A 9144-nucleotide genomic window follows, 5' to 3' on the forward strand; every position below is an offset into this window, starting at 1 on the left:
AATCCATAACATGCAAAACATATTTCTATTTCAAGTTTTCCATAAATAGTTCCAAAATTTCCTTCTAGCATCTTGAAATTCATTCTTGATTCCTTGGTTTACTCTGTAATCCTAAATATATTCCTTCTGACCCTCCAGGTGTGTAAACTATAATTTTCATCATGCTCAACCAGCATGACCTCTGTCTATGCAAGTTGGTATCATGGGGCTTATAATCCAATCCATCCACAGTAAAAGGAAGCAGGTCAATGAAGGCTGCATTAGGAAATAAATTTCTCTGATGCAGTGACTGACTTGCCAAAATGAACACATATTGTGTTTACATAATATGTCTAAGTACAAAATGATGAGAGTGGACTATGGTCAATTTGGTTAATGTTGTCACCTATAGATTACAATATCTCTTGGCTGTTATTTGTATTTGATTTATTTTTTCATACTTTTAATTGTTTTTATGGTTGGGCGCTGCCCAGTCATTGGTCTGATATGGGCAGCTACTCAAATTGAATGAATGAATGAATGAATGAATGAATGAATGAATGAATATATTATGCTCTTTCATCAAGGAAAAAAAACTTTCTGAACCAGAGTAAGGACTATCTGGCCGTGGCACGACAAAACCGCGCTCGTCAAAATAGCGGTGATAAAATCGCATCGCTAAAGCCGCGACATCATCACCGCGCATCATCACCGCCGCGACAACAGCGCGGCGACAGAAGGGCGCTTTAAAACAGCGCGGTGGCAGAAAGCGGATTTAAATTAAGGTAAGGGTTAGGATTAGGTTTAGGGGTTTGTTTTAGGCTTAGGTTTAGGGTTAGGGTTAGGGTTAGGGTGAGGTTAGGGTTAGGGTTAGGGTTAGGGTTAGGTTTAGGGTTAGGTTTAGGGTTAGGGTTAGGGTTAGGTTTAGGATGCTGAGTGCTTGGGAATGCGTGGATTTGCCCTCCGCGATTATGTCATCACGGTAGGGTCACGTTTTTCCTTAGCACTTCGAATGATGCGAATTAGTCTTCGCGCTTATGTCTCCGCGGATAAGGGCTTCGCGGATTTGTGGTGGAACCCTATCTGGCTTCCCATATGCAATACATCCATTCAGTATTTAGCTGACTTGATTAAATAATCAGATAGTCTTTGACTTACAACAGTACATTTAATGACTATTTGAAGACACAGTGTCACTGAAAAAAGTAACTTATGACCATTTTTCACACTTACAAACGTTGCAGCATCCTCATGGTCATGGTGATCAAAATTCAGGTGCTTGGCAACTGGCTCATATTATAACGGTTGCAATGTTCTGCGGTCAGGTCATTACTCTTTTTGACTTTCTGATAAGCAAAATCAACAGGGAAGTTACATTCATTTAACAACGTTACTAACTTGACAAAACCTGCAGTGATTCACTTAATGACTGTGGCAAGAAAGGTCATTAAATAGGGCAAAATTCATTTAACAACTGTCTCGTTTAGCAACAGAGATTTTGAGCTCAGTTGTGGCCATAAGTGGAGGACTACCTGTATTCTACAAACTCAGTCAGTGAGGCTTATGGCATTGAAATTGACTGAATGATTAAACTATTCTGTGATCTTCTGAAAAATATGCCTTCTTAATAACAATTAAAGAAATGCTATCATAATTGTAATTTTCTTGCAAAACATTGTCTTTGTTCTTCTTGTAATTATGGAACTAACCAAAATGGCTAAGTTCATACTATTCCAAGTCATGAATGATGACTTAGAAACTGCTGCAGCTCAGTTTATATCATTTGATAAACCACAATCAAACTCCATTTTGCTTCAACCTGATAAATGAACAAAAAGAGCTGAAATCAGATTTAGTTACCGAAATGAAATCCGTGAGACATAATAATCCAGCACTAACTTAATTCCATGGTATCGACATCATTCGTTTTCACAACCTTGGCAACTTTAAGATGCTCATTTTGATGGAAGAAGGCTACATTACGGATATCCTGAAAAGAGATTTTACAAGTTCTATGATGTAAGATTAAGTCAAGAATCAATCCTTAGGAAACCATGGTTGAAATTAATTCTGAAAGTTTGTTGAAATAAATTTTGAAACGGGCTGTTTTCTTGCAGATGTTTCCCAAAGATGCATTTTCAGGAGGCAACTGGACTTTTTTGTTTTGTTTTTCTTTTGAAGACATTTTGCTTCCCAACCAAGAAGTTTCTTCAGCTCTAACAGGATAGTGGGGTGTTCTGACCAACCCCCCCCTCCGTACGCCGAGGCACTCCAACACAAGATTACTGCTAGACAATTTATTCACAGTAAATTAACATGCCAACAAGACTTTGGCAGCAATCCAGACTTCCAAGATAAGAAATACACACGAGAGCTTCTCCAGCGTTGGTATATTAGTTGAATCCTGCAAACAGCCTCCTCCCAAACTCTCTCCTTATATACTCTCTTGGGAGGAGCCTAATTACAACCACCTGGTCCAATTATTTTCTGTATCTGTGTAGTTGCTGTCCGCGTTTATCTGCCCGCCTTTGCCTGGCGTCCAAGACCAACTCCCTTAGCTCCTCCCCACTGCTCCAGGGCCTGACCTCTGGGACCAACTCCCTTTGGCTTTCACCGCTGCTCCATGCCTCAGGCGCCTCCTGGTGGCCAACTAGCCTCTCTGGTCCCTGCTCAAAGTCTGAACCATGTCCAGGGTCCTCCACATCTTCCAGAGCTGACTCATAGGGCCCCTCATTGTCGGAGTCTGTTTGCAGCTCCAACGGCTCCTGCTGGGCCACAACAGTGGGGAATGGGAGGATTTACATTCTTTTCAGACAGTTGGTAATCTGCATCCTTTTAGAGCAGGGGTGTTACTCCAAGTAACATGTCCCAAAAATAAAGTATATCTATATGTCTATAGATATCTAGAACAATGAAACCAACCAACACTTACCAATGAACATGTTTAATGAACATCATCTTGATGGCCCAGTAAGAAAAATAACAGAAAGTAAGGGACAGAAGACACCTGGCACCTCGAAAAGAGCAAATCACATTGTTGTTTGTTGTAGTATCTTAAAAAAAAAACTGTAGGTAGTCCTTGATTTATGATCACAATTGACCCAAAGTTTCTGTTGCTAAGAAAGGCAGTTGTTAAGTGAGTTTTGCCCCCATTTACAACCTTTCTTGCCACGGTTGTTAAGTAAATCACTCCAGTCGTGTAAGTTGGTAACACAGTTGCTAAGTGAATCTGGCTTCCCCATTGACTTTGTTCAGAAGGTCACCAAAGATGATTGCATGACGCTGGGACACTTCAACCGTCGTAAGTACTTGCCAGTTGCCAAGCGTCCTAAGTTTGATCACATGACCATGGGGATTCTGCAATGGTTTTAAATGTAAAAAAGTCATAAATCTGTTTTTTTTCCCCAGTGCCGTTATAACTTTGAATGGTCACTAAATGAATGGTTAGAAGTGGAGGTCTACCTATAATGAATTTGTATACCTTTTTAAATGTCAGACAACATTTCTATAAATATAAGAGATTATGTTGTGCCTCTATTCCCTCCCTTCCCTAAATTAATTGTTTCATTTGAATTCAGAGAGAGAAAAGACAGAAGGAAAAAAAGGACGATTTTGTCCAATAATCACAATAAATGCAAGAAAATATAACTCTGTTTCCTTGCTTGTGCTGCCACCTGCTGATCCAGTAATTCAACTGGAGTGACGATTATTTTCTGCCAATCCAGATATTGTTCAATGAACTTTTCATTCCTGGACAATAACGTGTATGAGACTTCAGATTCTATAATCCACAGCCATAATGATTTAAAGCTAAAATGTTGCGTTACTACAATGTGATGTAGTCTAAAGAAAATATCTGCCACTGGATGAATAGAAGGGCTGTAACCTTATGCTACAGAACAATTGAATGCCTTCTGGAACATCTTGCCCCATGGAGTAAGTTCAACTCCGACTTTCCCAAACTTCTGTAAGAGCCCTCTGGCAGTTAGTTTGGGATTCCAATGGGGGAGCATCACAGTGGAGGTGGTTGATAGATCAAAAACTGATCCCACCTCCCGCTCATCAGCTCCAGCCACGGGTGGGATTTAATTTTTTTTACTACCGGTTCTGTGGGTGTGGCTAGTGAACATGGCGTGGCTTGATAGGCGTGGCAGGGGAATGATACTGTAAAATCTCCATTCCCTCCCCACTCCAGGGGAAGAATACTATAAAATCCCCATTCCCTCCCCACTCCAGGGGAAGTGTAAAATCTCCATTCAGTCCTCACTCCAGGGAAAGGATACTGTAAAATCTCCATTCCCTCCCCACTCCAGGGAAAGGATACTGTAAAATCTTCATTCCCTCCTCACTCTGGGGAAAGGATACTGTAAAATCTCCATTCCCTCCCCTCTCCAGGGGAAGAATACTGTAAAATCCCCATTCCCTCTCCACTCCAGGGGAAGGATACTGTAAAATCTCCATTCCCTCCTTACTCCAGGGAAAGGATACTGTAAAATCTCCATTCCCTCCCCACTCCAGGGGAAGGATACTGTAAAATCTCCATTCCCTCCTTACTCCAGGGAAAGGATACTGTAAAATCTCCATTCCCTCCTCACTCCAGGGAAAGGATACTGTAAAATCTCCATTCTCTCCTTACTCCAGGGGAAGAATACTGTAAAATCTCCATTCCCTCCCCTCTCCAGGGGAAGAATACTGTAAAATCCCCATTCCCTCTCCACTCCAGGGGAAGAATACTGTAAAATCTCCATTCCCTCCTTACTCCAGGGAAAGGATACTGTAAAATCTCCATTCCCTCCTCACTCCAGGGAAAAGATACTGTAAAATCTCCATTCTCTCCTTACTCCAGGGGAAGAATACTGTAAAATCTCCATTCCCTCCCACTCCAGGGGAAGGATACTGCAAAATCCCCATTCCCTCCCCACTCCAGGGGAAGGATACTATAAAATCTCCATTCCCTCCCCACTCCAGGGGAAGGATACTGCAAAATCTCCATTCCCTCCTCACTCCAGGGGAAGGTTACTGCAAAATCCTCATTTCCTGCTGATCAACTGGGACTTGGGAGGCAGAGAATAGATGAGAGCGGAGCCAGTCAGAGGTGGCATTTACCGGTTCTCTGCCTCTGGTTCTCCAGAACTGGTCAGAACCTGCTGAATACCACTTCTGGCTCCAGCCTTCCCCATCTTTAATTGGATCATTGTGTTTGGCTTGTATTAACTTTATTTATGTTTTCCCTATCTTTATTTTTATTGTTTGTTATGATTGTAACTTGCTCAGCTTTACCCAATGTCTTATAAATTCTTATTAAATTAGAACACCCTACCACAATAGTAATAAAATTCAAGATCTGAAAGATACTGGAAGGATAAAGGAGATAAATCTTTCATAACTGTTATTGCATTCCCACACATGGCATTATTTATCTTGATATACAACTTCAAATATCTAATGCAGGATTCGGTGACCTCAATCAGAGGCCACACTCCTAAAATATGAGCAGGGCTGGAATCCCAAAATCAGAGCGGGAGGAGGGAAGATCAAAATTAATTTAAGATGAAGGATACACCTTTCTTTTTTTTCTTCTTATTTTTGGTGCATCTTTCCTCTGGCTCATCACCAGCAGCTCTTTAGCCCTGTTTTTCAAATTTGACAATTGTTAAGATGTGTGGCATTTAATCCCAGAATTCTGCAGCCAGTATGCTGGCTGAGGAATTCTGGGAATTGATGTTCACACACCTTAAAGCGGGGATTGGGAACGATGGCCCCTTTACGACCTGTAGACTTCGACTCCCAGAATTCTGGGAGTTGAAGTTCATAGGTCATAAAGGAGCCAGTGTTCCCCGCCTTAAAATTATTAGACTTGAAAAACACTGTTTTAACTTCACTTGTACTGTTGAGAGGCATTTCTACTAGACACTTTTTTGAGCATCTTTCTATGTTAGCCTTTCAACCCATGGCATACAGTCTGTGTTTATTTAGTGAACTGGTTTGATTTAAATCCTGCCTCACAAGACCTTTTCCAAATCTGCTGAGAAAAGCTGAAAAGCAGACTTCAAAAGACAAATAAAAATACCATCTCTGAAAATTCAATTTAATGTAGGGATAAAACAGATGTGGTTTGCTTGCTTCCTCTAAAGATTAAGACGACAGGGAGTAAAACAGACATGGAATAACTGAGGGCTGAAAGGATAACATTTAAGAGGAAAATAAGATTATAAGAATGTAATTATCTGTTGAAGAGAAGGTTTATAAATTTAGTTTCCTCCTTTTTTTTTCTTGAACATTTTCCTTTTTTCTTTCATTCCTTTTTTTAGATTTGCTTTTACCCCATGTAAATATATTTATATGTTCCTCTTGGCTTCTAGGTTCTTGCTAAGAAAGGATTTTTCTAAATGACCATCAGATCATTAGTATTTTTATACAGTAATTAACATGCTCTGATGCCAAGAAGTTCTACTTCCCCTCCCACCTGAAAAGAACCCTCTTCCAACTGCCAGTTGCCTTATATTAACACGCTCTGTTGCTAAGGAATTAGACAGTCTACTCCCACTCCCCACCTGAAAAGAACTCTGGTCCAACTGCCAGTTGCATCACATTCAGTTACCTCAGTTGAAACTGGCAGACGTTCCACTCCTTCACTCAGGCGCAGTCTGAGGCTCCTTACAGTACTAAACGTCGGTACCTCACCAAAATGTCTATGCCTTCCACTATTGAACTGCTTCCAGACTCAAGCTAGTGGGAGCAATATTCCCTTATGTGTTTTAATCACTGACCACCACTGAGCCAACAGATTGAATGGGAATGAAATGGATTTCTTCTGCATTGCCCAATCACATAGTTTCACATATAGTTAAATATTTTCGGGGAGGGCACTTATTTTAGCACATGGTCTCAAAAGCTCAATTGGGCTTATTATCCGGGAGGTCTTGTTTTCTGGGAAACAGGGTAATATGTAAATAAATGCACTTTACTGAGAATTCAGCTAACTTTATTTAGAAAGAGAGAGAGAGACTGAAGGTTTGCCATCAAAGTGCATTTCAGGGGCTATGCAATCCAGACCATAAGCTTTTCAGAGAAAAAGCAAAATTCTTGGACTAAATTGCTCAGTTCTGTCCAGATGTTTAAAGCAGTCTGCATCTACTGCCACGTCAGTTAGAGCCTGGCTGTATGATTTCCACGCTTAATGCAGAAAACTTCTTTTTCTCAGTTACTGAGTAATACTAAGAATCATTTCAAATAATAGCTTTCATTAAAATTAAAGTTAGCATGGAGAAAAGGGACCAAATGGGGGAAATCAAAAAATGTCTATTATGTTACAACTGCCCGTAACATAACCTCTCAAAATGTTCTAATAAAAGAACTCCAGAATTCCAGGCAACAATTTTTGGGAATTCTGAGAGTTCTTATATCATCTCTGCAACAAGTTGAGAAATTTCAAATAGCATTGTAGAAAGTCAGCTCCTACCCCTCTTAGAAGGATGAAATATTTGGGGGGGATATTAAAAAAGGCAGAATATTTTATTTCCCCAAAGGGAGAAATGGAGAAACATGTTTTTTTAGAGGCAGAAAGCAGCCCCCCCCAGCTTTCCTTAATAGCCCGCAGCAGATGTCAGCACATAAGAGATAAAGAGCTGATTGAAAGAGGAAGACAAGTATCTAGATAGTTCTATTCATAGGCAAAGCAAATGCTGCAGGCAGAAATCCATTCAAGAAAGGATATTTTGAAACTCTCTATAGCAAAGTCTGAAAAAAGGCAGAATGGTAGGATTAGAAGCAGCCCCCTCACTCAAGAGGCAAAACAGAAAGAAAGCCATTATGCCACAATAGGAATTGCCAAACACCCATTCAGAACACATGTCCCTTCATTGCATCATCCCAGAGCAGTCCAAATTTCACCTGGTAGCTCAACTAAACAATAAGCCAGAGGCTGACCAGAGTAGCTCAGACAAACACTTAGGATTTGCATTTCCTCTTTTGCCTATAGAGCCAGCTATGACCCCTACATAACCCCATAGGAATCTGACAACAACCAATAGCATATTAAAGGACATGTTCTTGCACAGGAACAGGAAGCTCAAATACAAAGCCCGGAGATGGTATAACTCTTCCCCCCCTCTTTCAACTCCATTTTTGTCAGCTGCCCAGAACCACAAACCCATGTGGTTCTGCTCCATCTTTCCAATCAGCCTTCATGTTTCCAGTGTCTTTTTCCCAGCTTGGAACTGAGATGGATATTTTCTTCCCACAGCATATTAGAAAGTGGACAGATACTTCTATACCCATTCCTCACTCCACCTGGAAGCTATATATCTTACATGAATCCAGTCCTTGTAGTTATGTTATGCTAGAGTGTAGTGTACATACTCAGGCAACTGGTTCCAGTAAGTCACGATTATTAACCGTAGAATTGTAACATGATCACAGTTGTGCTTTTTTCGTCTTAACAGTGTCACACGATAGACATTCCAAGTGATAGTATTTATTTCAAAAAGCTGCGAGAAAGCATTTGTTAAAGAGAACAGAACACATTCCAGATATTAATGATGCAAAAAGAACATTAATCGGGGACTACCTGTAGTGCAAAGCAGCTATGTTTTGCAAATAACCAGCCTCAAATAAGATAGAAGGCCTTTCCCCAGGGCAGATAGTCCTCATTTAATGACCCCAGCTGGGACCAGCATCTTGTTTGTTAAGCAAGGTGGTCATTAAGTGAACCCACAATTGTGCCTATGATCTTACTTCAACTTTCCTTTGCTCTACAGACCTGCAAAGACCATACATGCAAAGGTCAGTCCCAACTTGTTCATCTGTGTCTTAACTGCGAACAGTTGCTAAAAGAGTGCTACCTTTATCCTTTTCTTTTCTCTAAAAAAAAGTTTAACTACAGTCTGAATATTATCTTTGCCCAGTCAGATATTTAACCAGAGTGAGGATTATTTCCCCCTGTTTTCATCATTCACTAAAAATTAAAAAGCATATCTCCTCCGGCCCTATTGTTTACTACCTTTGCTGATTTACTATAATTGCTTGTGCAATTATTTCATATCTTTTCTCTTAAAGTAATGCTGATATTTTAAATGTGCAGGCCTGCAATCCTGCTGACTGTTCTAAAGAAAAAGGGAACAGCAGTAGCAAAGGAGGGGGATTGGAATTATCATGATTATAGCT

The sequence above is a fragment of the Thamnophis elegans genome, unplaced genomic scaffold (genome assembly GCF_009769535.1).
Source record: "Thamnophis elegans isolate rThaEle1 unplaced genomic scaffold, rThaEle1.pri scaffold_92_arrow_ctg1, whole genome shotgun sequence".
Lineage (NCBI taxonomy): Eukaryota > Metazoa > Chordata > Lepidosauria > Squamata > Colubridae > Thamnophis > Thamnophis elegans.